General features: G+C 37.4%; 2 non-coding genes and 1 pseudogene across 2 annotated transcripts; all 3 read right to left on the bottom strand.

Annotated features, from left to right (window-relative positions):
• The window catches only part of LOC135962933 (large subunit ribosomal RNA), a 9,986-nt pseudogene extending 2,443 nt beyond the window's left edge, over window positions 1-7,543 (bottom strand).
• Window positions 7,544-7,873: 330 nt separating this feature from the next.
• On the bottom strand, window positions 7,874-8,053 carry LOC135962966 (5.8S ribosomal RNA). Its single transcript, XR_010576777.1, has one exon. It is a non-coding gene; the product is annotated as a 5.8S ribosomal RNA (ribosomal RNA).
• A 625-nt stretch (window positions 8,054-8,678) lies between these two features.
• On the bottom strand, window positions 8,679-10,665 carry LOC135962993 (small subunit ribosomal RNA). Its single transcript, XR_010576803.1, has one exon. It is a non-coding gene; the product is annotated as a small subunit ribosomal RNA (ribosomal RNA).
• Window positions 10,666-15,000: the final 4,335 nt, after the last annotated feature.

The raw sequence follows: 15,000 nt of genomic DNA, 5'->3' as shown, positions 1-15,000 counted from the left end.
GACCCGCCCGTTGTTGCTGTTCGTCCAGCGTGAACGCCATCTTGAAACAAGATGATCGTCCAGCAGGAGTTTCGTCCGTCTTGAGTCCAACCCTACCACGTCAGAAGCAGAAATCCAGTCATGACTAAGAAGTGGCAGCCCCTTCTTGACCTTAAAAGCAATACCACGCCGTATTACTTCCAAGTCAAGGGGAGCCGCACCCAGCAGGACCTGAAGAGCATCCGTCGAGACCGTATGGCAAACTGGCATGCAAGCCAGCATTGCAACTCTCTGACAAGTCAATGACTTTTGGCGGCCCACAACAGACATAACCGTTTCGTACCATACGGATGAGCCAAACGTTGCACAAGCAACGAAAAGTCCACCATATATGGTACGCACAGCACGCCTGCCAAGACCCCAGTCACTTCTAAGGATGCGTCTGATACAACTTGCAACGACAGTCAGCTTTTCTCGAACCACAGAGAGATGAGCGAAGAAGCTCATTCTCTCACCCATCGTAATTCCCAGATACTTGACCTGGGTCACGTATCTGAGAAAAACGTCACCAGATCGAACTGACGGGGAACGAGTCCGCGATAAGATGCCTTTCAGCATCATCATCACGGTTTTCTCCCTCGACACTTCAACACCGACACTGTTCCCCCACTCATTGACCTCACGCATGGCCTGCTCACCTCTTCTCTCCAGCTCAGCACGAGACTGACCTTCGATTAAGATGAGCAAGTCATCCGCGTAAGCACAGAGTCGGCAAGACGCCGCCAGAGACCTCAACAAGGGATCCATCATTAGGTTCCAAATAAATGGACCACAGATAGACCCCTGAGGGCAGCCCCTGGCAACATCCCTGCAAACAGTATCGTTGGCGCCTACCACAAAAGCTTTCCTGCCGCTGAAGTAACTACTCCATAGGGAGAGCTCTCGACAGCCAACTAAACGCAGTCTATCAAGAACCTCTCTCCAAGAGAGATAATCAAACGCACCCTTAAAATCAACAAATATGCCAAGGACATATTTGCTTGCAGAGTTTACAACGCTAGACTTGACATGGTGCCACGCGTCCTCAACAGATTTCCCCTCTTTAAATCCGAACTGAAACTCAGAAGCCACCTCATTGTAGGACTCCCTCAGTCTATATACCATCATCCTTTCCAGCACTTTTCCAAGTACCGGAAGGAGGCTGATACCCCGATATGAGCGTGGATCACTCCTCACTTTATCGGGCGACTTCAGGAGCACCACAACTTTAGCCTGCTTCCAAGCCTCAGGGAAATAGCCCTCACTGATACACCTCCCAAAGACTGACTCCAGATATTCCGGTATGGCCTTCCAGATGCTTTTACACATCTCTCCAGTCATACCATCAATACCCGGAGATTTCCTACTTTTGACTCGGTATATGCTATCATCAACTTCCATTCTCTCCAGTGGCGGAGGACTAATCATCTCCCCATAGGGAAGATGATCAGCCGATTCCGCCCCCGGAAAGAAAGTCTCAAGCAAGGCGTCCGTGCACTGTCTCCACGTCAGCAACGTTGTGTTACCAACCCGAAGACCTGACAAGTCCGCCTGTTGCCGTCTACCCCTAAGGATACGGTAAACCTTACCCCAGGGGTCATCCCTGTTGTCCTGTACGAAAGTACGCCACTCGTCCTCCTTCACACTCACGATTCTGTCCTTGTAGACTCTCAAGGCAGCCAGATAGTCAGCTTTTCGCTGCACCAGATCTTCTGCATTAGAGCGCCTTCCCCTCTGGAATCGCTTCCTGAGACGACGAACGCTCCTCCGCATCAGATCCAGCTCGCGAGTCCACCACCTGACCCCTCCCTGACGAGTCTTGCGACAACGACCAAGGAGAGTATCATTAGTGGTACACATCCACCGATCTATCAGGCTGACTTGACTGTCAATAGTAAGTGCCCTAAAGTCGTCAATTGGAACATCCAACGCTGCCCACCGAAATGCGTCAGCATAGTTATCCCAATTGACGTCGCGTAGTTTCCACTTGCGTGGTAGGTACGTCCCGTCCGTTGCCCGTTGGTGGGAGACCACAATCTCAATGAGACTATGATCACTCACACCAAAGTCATCCCTAATCTTCCAGCTAAAACGGTATTCTGTCATTGCCCCCACATTGGCTAACGTCACGTCAATGTCACTACATCCTCTTGGACCATCAAAAGTGTACATATCACTAGGCTCATTGAGGACAATGAGCCGCTTTGTGACCAGCCATTCACTAAGCATGACACCTCGCAAGTAGTTCTGATGAGCAGAAGTATTCCCGCCCATCTTAGAGAACCACATGCGAGAGCATGCATTTGCGTCTAAACCAAGGATTATAGGTGAACTACTATCCAGTAGTAGTACCGAATCCATGTACCCTAAATAGGGTTCAAGAGGCCCCCCAAACCTACAGTAGATGCTTGTCAGTAGCATTCTACCAAAACCGCCCTCTACGCTAACGCAGACTCCCCAATCACTCCTACTCATAACCGTACAGTTAATGTAACTGTCCTTAATTATAATAGCGGCGTTGCCCCCCAAGTCCGTAAACGCTCGCATACCCCCCGGCAAACCCCTGATGTGACCATCCGTGACATACGGCTCCTGCACGAGTGCAAAAGTCGCATTCAGGTTGTACATCGCTTGACCTAGTTCGCAAATCACCGAATATGCCCGCTGGCAGTTAAGCTGCAAGATTTTCAAATCTGTACCCTCCATATTAATGGCGTGCGTTCGCCTTGGCAACAATGGCGCTGTATACCGGACAGGCTGCAGACATCATCAGATGCCCAGCCGGAAGCCCCTTAAAGGCACAGTTCCTGCATCTCACCTCATTCTGGCAGCGTGAGGCTAAGTGGCCGGCCGTGCCACATAAACGACAGACATCAGTGTCCATCCTGCAGTTCCGTACCATGTGGTCGAAACCCAGGCATCTAAAGCAACTAGGAACTGCATCGTGCTGTCGTACCATAAATGAGAACCACTTTATGTAGCACCTACCAGCGTCAAGCATATGCTGCATGGTATCAGCATTGCCCTCAAGGACGACATTCACTGCACCACCACTCGCTTTCCAAGGGCCAGTCACCAGACGAACGCTCCGCTTAAAGACCTCCTCAGACATCTTCTGTTTGAGATTCATCTCGTACAGCTCCGTCATAAATTCATCCGGGGTAATCTCCGGATGAACTCGCTGTACGACGATCCTCGGTCCAAGTTTGTCTCTCACCGACACCTCCAACCCAACCTCACCGAACTTGGCATTCTTCGCCACCTTCTCCCTCTCAGCTACCGACGGGGTCCGGATGACCGCTCCGCCATCGCGCATAGGTCGCAAATCATGCACACGCACACCTAAAGTGGGGCCAACCTCCTTCTGGACCTTCTCCACTACCTCCTTAGACGAGACACCCTTTTTCCCCTTAACCACCACCGACCACGTCTCCACAGGCTTTGGGGTAACAGCAGTTACGGCTGCGCGCATATCAGCTCTCACAGGTCGTTCAGCTGGGATTCTGGGAACTGCAAAAACAGGCCCAGCAGCTGGAGCAGATGAAACAGCAGGAACTGCAGCTTCCAATCTCCCCTTAAGGCGTTCATTTTCAGCCACCAACCTCATCAACAGGACCTCATATTTAGAGCACTGTTGCAGCACACCACGCGCAAGCTGCTGATCGACGCCATCAGCGAGTACCATGGTAGTCACCCCATCCGTCACCGCTTTCATCTCCTCAACACTGACGCTGGCCTTCTCCCTCATCGATGCGCCCCTCTTCCTCAAACGAGGTTTCCTGCCACCAGTAACCTCCTCTTCACTCACTAGATCATCAGTGACACTCATCGGGTCCACAACATTACCCGTAGCTACAGCGGCAACAGCAGCAACAGCACCTCTTTTCAGCTTCGGCGAGCTAGGTTTCGGGCGCTTCGACTTACTTTCCACCGATTCCTCCGCCTCGCTGTCGGTGTGGCGCACCTTGGGTACACCAGCCGGCGGCACAGAACGGGTATCATCGGTGGCAGTATCCGACGCATCACCCTTCGGCTTCTCACCCTTCCGCTTACTAGCAGGAGGCATAGTAAAAACCCCGAAAAAACAACCCAAATATCAGTAAAAATGAAGAAAAACCAGCAAAAATAGAATTTTGAAAAATTTCCCTCTTCAAAACTACGGGAATACCCCTACTATATATTACAAAGAATGTAATCACACAGGAATACCCTTATTAGCAGAGACACAAATTGGCAACACAGCCAAGACACCAACCAGTTAGCCAAGGTACGAACCACTTAGCCAAGACACAAACCGGAAATGGCCAACCCAAAACCGGAAGTGGTTAGCCAAGACACAAACCGGAAACACTTAGCCAAGACACAAACCGGAAATGGTCAACCCAAAACCGGAAGTACTTAGCCGAGACACGAACCTATCCGAGTCACAAACCACTTAGTGGAGTCACACACCCACCTAGTGGCAACACCAACTCACTTACCCACACGTATGGCACCACCAAAACAGCCGCCGGAGTTTGGCCTTGAGACACCTTGTCAGCGGAGTCTCAACTTTTGCCAGCGGAGTCTCAACTTTTCTATTACACACACACACACTATGTATAATAATACACACGTTTGATTCTTCGTCAACCGATTTTTAATCTGCCTATATCTTAGGCATCCGCCAACCGATTCACAAAATATCACTTTCTCCCGAATCTACTGAGTCCAAGCTTTAAAATCCACTATCGCTCTTTTTAATATTCGCACTATAACACTTTAAATTTACGTACCGAAAATCCGCTTATAAAAACACGTCTGATCAGCTCAACGTAAAACGCACAAGTGAGTAGATAGGGACAGTAGGAATCTCGTTAATCCATTCATGCGCGTCACTAATTAGATGACGAGGCATTTGGCTACCTTAAGAGAGTCATAGTTACTCCCGCCGTTTACCCGCGCTTACTTGAATTTCTTCACTTTGACATTCAGAGCACTGGGCAGAAATCACATTGTGTCAACACCCGCTAGGGCCATCACAATGCTTTGTTTTAATTAGACAGTCGGATTCCCCAAGTCCGTGCCAGTTCTGAATTGATTGTTAATTGATAGTCGTTATAATTTAAAAGGAATATATCTTGCGATAATTCCCTAAAAATTTTAGCAAGAAAGTTCCACAATTGGCTACGTAACTACTATCCGGGGAACAAGATCCGAGAATCTCTATTTACCCAGAACGAGTACATAAACCATGTTATTGCTTCCCAATCAAGCCCGACTATCTCAATCTTCAGAGCCAATCCTTATCCCGAAGTTACGGATCTAATTTGCCGACTTCCCTTACCTACATTATTCTATCGACTAGAGACTCTTCACCTTGGAGACCAGCTGCGGATATTGGTACGGCCTGTTGAGAAGTTTGCGTGACCCCACCATAAATTTTCAAGGTCCGAGGAGAAAATATCGACACAACAGTAAATGTCATGCTCTTCTAGTCCATCTACCATATCTCTCTTCGAAAGACTTCCATGGTAGTACGACTATAAAACAGAAAAGAAAACTCTTCCGATACCTCTCGACGGCTTCTTTATGGTCGTTCCTGTTGCCAGGATGAGCACAAGGCCCATATTTAATAACAAACGGATACTCAACAGGTTACGGAATTGGAACCGTATTCCCTTTCGTTCAAAATTATTCAAGTGTTTAATTACTAAGCAATTTTACTTCCTTTTCATTATAACTTGAAAATTTTCGGCTTTCGCCTTAAACTTAGGACCGACTAACTCGTGATCAACCACTGTTCACACGAAACCCTTCTCCACTTCAGTCCTCCAAGGTCTCATTCGATTATTTGCTACTACCACCAAGATCTGTACCAATGGCAGCTCCATGCAGGCTTACGCCAAACACTTCTATGCTCACCATTGTACCCTCCTACTCACTAAAGTTTCAAAGTTTATAATCCAACCGAAATTGAACATAAACCATTTACTTTAGCGGTAATGTATAGGTATACAACTTAAGCGCCATCCATTTTAAGGGCTAGTTGCTTCGGCAGGTGAGTTGTTACACACTCCTTAGCGGATTACGACTTCCATGTCCACCGTCCTGCTGTTTTAAGCAACCAACGCCTTTCATGGTATCTGCATGAGTTGTTAATTTGGGCACCGTAACATTACGTTTGGTTCATCCCACAGCGCCAGTTCTGCTTACCAAAAGTGGCCCACTGGGCACATTATATCACAACCACTACCTTCATACCAAGAAAGGTGAGGTTCTTACCCATTTAAAGTTTGAGAATAGGTTAAGATCGTTTCGACCCTAAGGCCTCTAATCATTCGCTTTACCAGATAAGATTATTTTACATAATTTTTAAATGCACCAGCTATCCTGAGGGAAACTTCGGAGGGAACCAGCTACTAGATGGTTCGATTGGTCTTTCGCCCCTATACTCAATTCTGACAATCGATTTGCACGTCAGAACTGTTTCGGTCTTCCATCAGGGTTTCCCCTGACTTCAACCTGATCAAGTATAGTTCACCATCTTTCGGGTCACAGCATATATGCTCAAGGTACGCTCTAGTTAGAGGTATAAATAATATAAATACTATTATACATAACTGTATAGAACGCCCCGGGATTGAATTAATAGACTATAAATAGGCTAAAAACTAATCCCATTAAATTAAGTTATGTTAATTACGCTATTAGGTTTTTATTCCCAATAACTTGCAAATATGTTAGACTCCTTGGTCCGTGTTTCAAGACGGGTCCCGAAGGTATCCTGAATCTTTCGCATTGTTAATCATATAAGTGCATATAATAAACATAAAGATCAATGATCAATATGCTATTATAAAATATAAATATTTAAGCACTATATATAATAAATCTATCAACACTTTATCAAATCAAAAGCATTTATTCGATATTAAAATGCAAGCAAAATAATTTGAATAAACTTAAGCAAATGATCTTATGATAAATATATTTATGTTAATAGATTACAATGTCCTTTATAGAAAAAATGCACACCATTATTATAATATTATAAATATTAAAATCATAAAGATGAATTTTCCATAACGGATATTCAGGTTCATCGGGCTTAACCTCTAAGCAGTTTCACGTACTATTTAACTCTCTATTCAGAGTTCTTTTCAACTTTCCCTCACGGTACTTGTTTACTATCGGTCTCATGGTTATATTTAGTTTTAGATGGAGTTTACCACCCACTTAGTGCTGCACTATCAAGCAACACGACTCTTTGGAAATGCCATCTAGTAATCATTAACGTTATACGGGCCTGGCACCCTCTTTGGGTAAATGGTCTCATTTAAGAAGGACTTAAATCGTTAATTTCTCATACTAGAAATTTGACATTCCATACACTGCATCTCACATTTGCCATAAAGACAAAGTGACTTAGTGCTGAACTATTTTCTTTTCGCTCGCCGCTACTAAGAAAATCCTTGTTAGTTTCTTTTCCTCCCCTCATTAATATGCTTAAATTCAGGGGGTAATCCCATATGAGTTGAGGTTGTAATAAAAAAATTTTTTAAATCATAAAATATCAAAACCACAAATAGAAATCATTTCTTTTATTTTCTGTTTAAATAAAAAATTCTTTTTAATAGAGAGGCAATCCTAGTTTCATAAAAAAATATTTTATGCTAGACCTTCCTCAATAAAAAAATGAATATAAAATATATAATATTAAATACTCTGATTTTATTCGTTAGAGGTTTTGTATCTTTAACTTTTAGTATTATGAATATAGTAGAATATCCAGTAATACAACATGTGCTTTTAAAAAATTTTACATATTAAATATATAAAAGATTTTTAAAGCAACTTATTTAGCATAGTCTTACAACCCTCAACCATATGTAGTCCAAGCAGCACTCTAATTATAAATTAAAGTACCTTACAGCATGGACTGCGATATGCGTTCAAAATGTCGATGTTCATGTGTCCTGCAGTTCACACGATGACGCACAGTTTGCTGCGTTCTTCATCGACCCATGAGCCAAGTGATCCACCGCTTAGAGTGATATATTTATTTTTGTTTAAATAGCAATTCATAAATTTGTTTATTGAAAGAAATCAAAAATACACCAAACCAAATTGGCATATATCAATTCCTTCAATAATATTTTTTTTAATTTTAAAACATACCACAAAGTTTGTTGCGAATATCTTAGTTCTTTTAGAAAGAACAATTTTTTTTAACTTGTATACAAGTACAACTATAATTGTGAGTTTAATTTTTATGCAATGTATGGATATACAATAAATTGTATTGCCAGTACACTAAAATGAATATATTATATATATTTCAAATATTCCCATCCAATGTATGATTTAAGTTCATAAATCAGTACATCTTTTTTTAATAAAAGAGAATAAAAGAAAATATATTATATATATATATATAATTTCCAACGACTTTTTTTATAATATTATTAAATATAATATTATTTTATTATTAAAGAGTTTTTCTTTCAATAACACTTTTAGTGTTTTTCTCTTTTTTTTTTATAAAAAAAAAATATTTAAATATTTTTAATTTTATTTTTATTAGCCTTTTTTTTTAAAGGGCATTATGTTTTTTTTTTTATTAATATTTTTTATATATAAATATATAAAAAAATTTTTTTTATCGGTTAGGAACACATTAATGATCCTTCCGCAGGTTCACCTACGGAAACCTTGTTACGACTTTTACTTCCTCTAAATAATCAAGTTCGGTCAACTTTTGCGAAACAACCGTAACACACAAGGCGTTACAGTGATCACGTCCGGAGACCTCACTAAATAATTCAATCGGTAGTAGCGACGGGCGGTGTGTACAAAGGGCAGGGACGTAATCAATGCGAGTTAATGACTCACACTTACTGGGAATTCCAAGTTCATGTGAACAGTTTCAGTTCACAATCCCAAGCATGAAAGTGGTTCAGCGGTTTACCCGGACCTCTCGGTCTAGGAAATACACGTTGATACTTTCATTGTAGCGCGCGTGCAGCCCAGGACATCTAAGGGCATCACAGACCTGTTATTGCTCAATCTCATTATTGCTAGACGCAATTTGTCCATTTAAGAAGCTAGTGTCCTTATAATGGGACAAACCAACAGGTACGGCTCCACTTTCATAAACACATTCAAACACTCACACATTTTACTGCACTCATGAATGAAGGCTACAAAAGCTTCAAACACCATAATCCTGAAAGCATCTATTTAATATATTTGAGTCTCGTTCGTTATCGGAATTAACCAGACAAATCACTCCACGAACTAAGAACGGCCATGCACCACCACCCATAGATTCGAGAAAGAGCTATCAATCTGTCTTACACACTTATGTTCGGACCTGGTAAGTTTTCCCGTGTTGAGTCAAATTAAGCCGCAGGCTCCACTCCTGGTGGTGCCCTTCCGTCAATTCCTTTAAGTTTCAGCTTTGCAACCATACTTCCCCCGGAGCCCAAAAGCTTTGGTTTCCCGGGAAGCGACTGAGAGAGCCATGATAGTAGCTACACCCAATTGCTAGCTGGCATCGTTTATGGTTAGAACTAGGGCGGTATCTGATCGCCTTCGAACCTCTAACTTTCGTTCTTGATTAATGAAAACATCTTTGGCAAATGCTTTCGCTTAAGTTAGTCTTACGACGGTCCAAGAATTTCACCTCTCGCGTCGTAATACTAATGCCCCCAAACTGCTTCTATTAATCATTACCTCTTGATCTAAAAACCAATGAAAGTAGAACAGAGGTCTTATTTCATTATTCCATGCACAAAATATTCAGGCATTTGGAGCCTGCTTTAAGCACTCTAATTTGTTCAAAGTAATTGTACCGGCCCACAACAACACTCGATGAAGAGCACTGAAGCAGGTTTAAATAGGAGGAATATGCACAAATACAAGTATTTAATACATATAAGAACTCCACCGGTAATACGCTTACATACATAAGGTACAGTACAAACTACAATTATAGTTGTACTACCCGTATGAAGCACAAGTTCAACTACGAACGTTTTAACCGCAACAACTTTAATATACGCTATTGGAGCTGGAGTTACCGCGGCTGCTGGCACCAGACTTGCCCTCCAATAGGTCCTTGTTAAAGGATTTAAAGTGTACTCATTCCAATTACAGGGCCTCTAATATGAGTCCTGTATTGTTATTTTTCGTCACTACCTCCCCGAGCTGGGAGTGGGTAATTTACGCGCCTGCTGCCTTCCTTAGATGTGGTAGCCGTTTCTCAGGCTCCCTCTCCGGAATCGAACCCTGATTCCCCGTTACCCGTTGCAACCATGGTAGTCCTAGATACTACCATCAAAAGTTGATAGGGCAGACATTTGAAAGATCTGTCGTCGGTACAAGACCATACGATCAGCAAGTTATCTAGAGTTCAACCATAATAACGATCTTGCGATCGCTTGGTTTTAGCCTAATAAAAGCATACGTCCCAAAGGTCCGTATTTATATTGCATGTATTAGCTCTAGAATTACCACAGTTATCCAAGTAACTGTTAACGATCTAAGGAACCATAACTGATATAATGAGCCTTTTGCGGTTTCACTTTTAATTCGTGTGTACTTAGACATGCATGGCTTAATCTTTGAGACAAGCATATAACTACTGGCAGGATCAACCAGAATAATGTTTTATTTATATTATTTGTTTTCAATTGGTTTTAGTTGAAAAGAAATTTAACGAAAATCAGCTTTTTATCGCGTCATATTCGTCATTCCAAATTCACTGTTCTTGATTTTTAAACAATATATTGTTCTATTATCATTTATTTCACATTGCATCATATAATATTTTTCAATATATATGATATTTTTTGATATGCAATTAAGAATTACATTTCATTCATATTTCATTTTTACATTTTATACATTTTTGAAAAACACCAAAAAATCTTCACCAAAAAAATCTTATATAAAAAAAACTAAGAAAATACTTATTTTTCTTTATTCGATTTTAACAAAATAAATTTACCAATGCAAATATTGAAATCCCCAAGAATATAAAAAAATTCTTGTTCTAGAGACCAAAGCATCATAAATAATTTTAGCACATTGAATAAAAATTAATTTTAATATTTCAATAAAGAAAAATTAAAATTATAAAAAAAAAATAAAATAAATAATTTTACACTAACGAATAACTATACAGTTCAATCAACAAACTAAAAAAATTTGTCGACAAACTTAAATAGATTCATCGTTAGCGGCAAATAAACTAAAAAAAGTTTTCATTGCTCTCCCCACACACAAAATACTATACCACATATATTCAACGCAAATAATAAAATAGATATTTAAAAACCTCAATACACAATATAAAAAAAAAACAAGCAAATAGTTCCAACATTCACGTTGTAACATTCTTGCACAATATCATCATTCGCATTCGATTTTCATTCTTAAATCAATTGTAACACACCGTATATTAGTATTTTTGATGTTTTGTGTGAATATTTAGTATCTCTGCATTTTATGTCAAGAGTATATAGAGATAGTTACATACAACTTCCCCGCCAATTTCGTTTTCCGAAACTTTAAAATTGTATATCTTGAGTTCTAAGCAACTTTTTTGAAATTTTCTTTTTGATTATGAATCGTACGAATTATTACTAATTTTTGGATAAAAAAAATTTTTAAATTTTCTAAAATTGTAGATTTTTTTTTTTTGAAATTTCAAAATTTCAAAATTTCTATTTCCCTAACTTACAAAAGTAAGAAAAATTAAAATAAAATTTTATCGATTTTGATAATTTTTTTAAGAAATTTCATACAATATGAACTAATATCAACATCTAAATAGATTTTCTTTTCAAATTGTTCAATATTTCAAAATAAAAAATTTTCGATTTTTTCAAAAATTTTATTATTTTATGAAATATTTCCTTAAATTGTAAAAATTTGTATGAAAAATATACTTTTCTTTATTATTTTTGGGATTTTGTATGAAAATCATTATAGATTTTAGTCCACATTTTTTTCAATTTATAACATTTAACTAATAAATAGTATTATTTTCACAAATTTAACAAATTTGTATAAAAATTTAACTTTTCTTTATTATTTTTGGTACTATTATAAAGGAAAATCATTATAGATTTTATTAAATCCACAATACATTTTATATTTTGTTTTGTTTTGTGTAGTAGTATTGTTATTATTAGTAGAGGAGTAAAACTAAATAATTTTAATACATACATCCATCCATCTATACATTCATCTCATTAGCAAACAACATTTTTGTGTATAAGTAATAGAGTAGAGTAGAGTAAAACTAAATAATTTTAATACATCTATCATCAGCAAACAAGGGACAGTATAATTTTCCTAGGGACAGTAGGAAACTCGTTAATCCATTCATATGTGTCACTAATTAGATGACGAGAACTTTGTCTACCTAATGACGTTAATATTTAATTCCGCCGTTCAACCGCGCTTACAGTATCACATTTTTGTGTAAGCATTAGAGTAAAACTACTCTATCGTTATTTTTATCGCTTAATAATGATGTGTGAGCCAATATTTTTTCTTTTTTCACAATGATGTGGCGATGAGAGCCAACATTTTTTTTAAATAAATTTTTCTACTTTGAAATTAGAATGAAACTACTCAGTATTTTTCTTTTTTTTACTTCATAATGATAGGATGAGCCAATATTTTATTATTTTCTTCACAATAATGTGATGAGCCAATATTTTATTAAATTTTTTCATAATGATGTGGTGATGAGAGTCAACATTTTTTTTTTAAATATAGGGACAGTAGGAATCTCGTTAATCCATTCATATGCATCACTAATTCGATGATGAGGACTTTGTCTAACTTAAGACCTTAATATTTAATGCCGCCGTTCAACAGCGCTTACTGAAATTTCTTCACATTGACAACATTCAGAGCACTGGACAGAATCAAATTTTTGTCAGCATTAGAGTAAAACTACTTTGTATTTTTTCATTGTCGCTTAATAATGACATAGCGGAGCCATCATTTTTTTTTTTTGTAATAAATTTTAGAGTAAAACTACTTTGTATTTTTTCATTATCGCTTAATAATGATGAACTGAGCCATCATTTTTTTTTTTTTGTAATAAATTTTAGAGTAAAACTACTTTGTATTTTTTCATTATCGCTTAATAATGATGAACTGAGCCATCATTTTTTTTTTTTGTAATAAATTTTTTCATCTCATCAACCACGCTTACTCGAATTTCTTCACATTGACATTCAGAGCACTTGGCAGAATGAAATTTTTCAAAACATTGTTAAGAAAAATATTTATTATTTAGTTAATTTCTTTTCACACATTCAATTTTCAAAATATTCTTATTTATTATTTGTATAATAAAGAATCTAGTGTTTAATCCATTCAATATCAAAACATCATGAGCTGCTTACTCGATTTTGTTAACATTAGAGTAAAACTAGTTAAACCATTCATATTCATCATCACTATTTGTATGACGAGGTATTTGGCTACCTTATGATCTTAATATTTGCTACAGCCGTTTAAAAAACAAATAATGGCTCAGTACCTCATTATTAAGCGACAATGAAAAAATTCAAAGTAGTTTTACTCTAAAATTTATTTATGGGCAGAATGAAATTTTTCAAAACATTGTTAAGAAAAATATTTTTATTATTTAGTTAATTTCTTTTCACACATTCAATTTTCAAAATATTCTTATTTATTATTTGTATAATAAAGAATCTAGTGTTTAATCCATTCAATATCAAAACATCATGAGCTGCTTACTCGATTTTGTTAACATTAGAGTAAAACTAGTTAAACCATTCATATTCATCATCACTATTTGTATGATGACGAGGTATTTGGCTACCTTATGATCTTAATATTTAATACAGCCGTTTAAACGCGCTTACTCGAATTTCTTCACATTGACATTCAGAGCACTTGGCAGAATGAAATTTTTCAAAACATTGTTAAGAAAAATATTTATTATTTAGTTAATTTCTTTTCACACATTCAATTTTCAAAATATTCTCATTTATTATTTGTATAATAAATAATCTAGTGTTTAATCCATTCAATATCAAAACATCATGAGCTGCTTACTCGATTTTGTTAAAATTAGAGTAAAACTAGTTAAACCATTCATATTCATCATCACTATTTGTATGACGAGGTATTTGGCTACCTCCTTATGATCTTAATATTTAATACAGCCGTTTAAACGCGCTTACTCGAATTTCTTCACATTGACATTCAGAGCACTTGGCAGAATGAAATTTTTCAAAACATTGTTAAGAAAAATATTTTTATTATTTAGTTAATTTCTTTTCACACATTCAATTTTCAAAATATTCTTATTTATTATTTGTATAATAAAGAATCTAGAGTTTAATCCATTCAATATCAAAACATCACGAGCAGCTTACTCGATTTTGTTAACATAGAGTAAAACTAGTTAATCCATTCATATTCATCACTATTTGTATGACGAGGTAGTATTTGGCTACCTCTCTCTTATGATCTTAATATTTAATACAGCCGTTTAAACGCGCTTACTCGAATTTCTTCACATTGACATTCAGAGCACTGGGCAGAATAAAATTTTTCAAAACATTGTTAAGAAAAATATTTTTATTATTTAGTTAATTTCTTTTCACACATTCAATTTTCAAAATATTCTTATTTATTATTTGTATAATTATAAAGAATCTAGAGTTTAATCCATTCAATATCAAAACATCATGAGTTGCTTACTCGATTTTGTTAACTTTAGAGTAAAACTACTCTGTCTATAAAAAAATAAACAGATTTGAAAAAGTCTTTTATTATTTTTTTTATGAGACCGAAAACACATATAAATAAATAAATGATATGCAATCACATGATGAGAGATTCGAAAAAATCTTTTATTTTCTTATATATTATATATAATGGTTAATATTATTATTCACTTTATAATATATATTATATATATATTTATTTATTAATGCCCGC

This window comes from Calliphora vicina, chromosome X, assembly GCF_958450345.1.
Source record: "Calliphora vicina chromosome X, idCalVici1.1, whole genome shotgun sequence".
NCBI classification, from domain to species: Eukaryota; Metazoa; Arthropoda; class Insecta; order Diptera; family Calliphoridae; genus Calliphora; species Calliphora vicina.
Note: the sequence above shows the minus strand (reverse complement) of the source record. Positions and strands in the feature narration are given on the sequence as shown.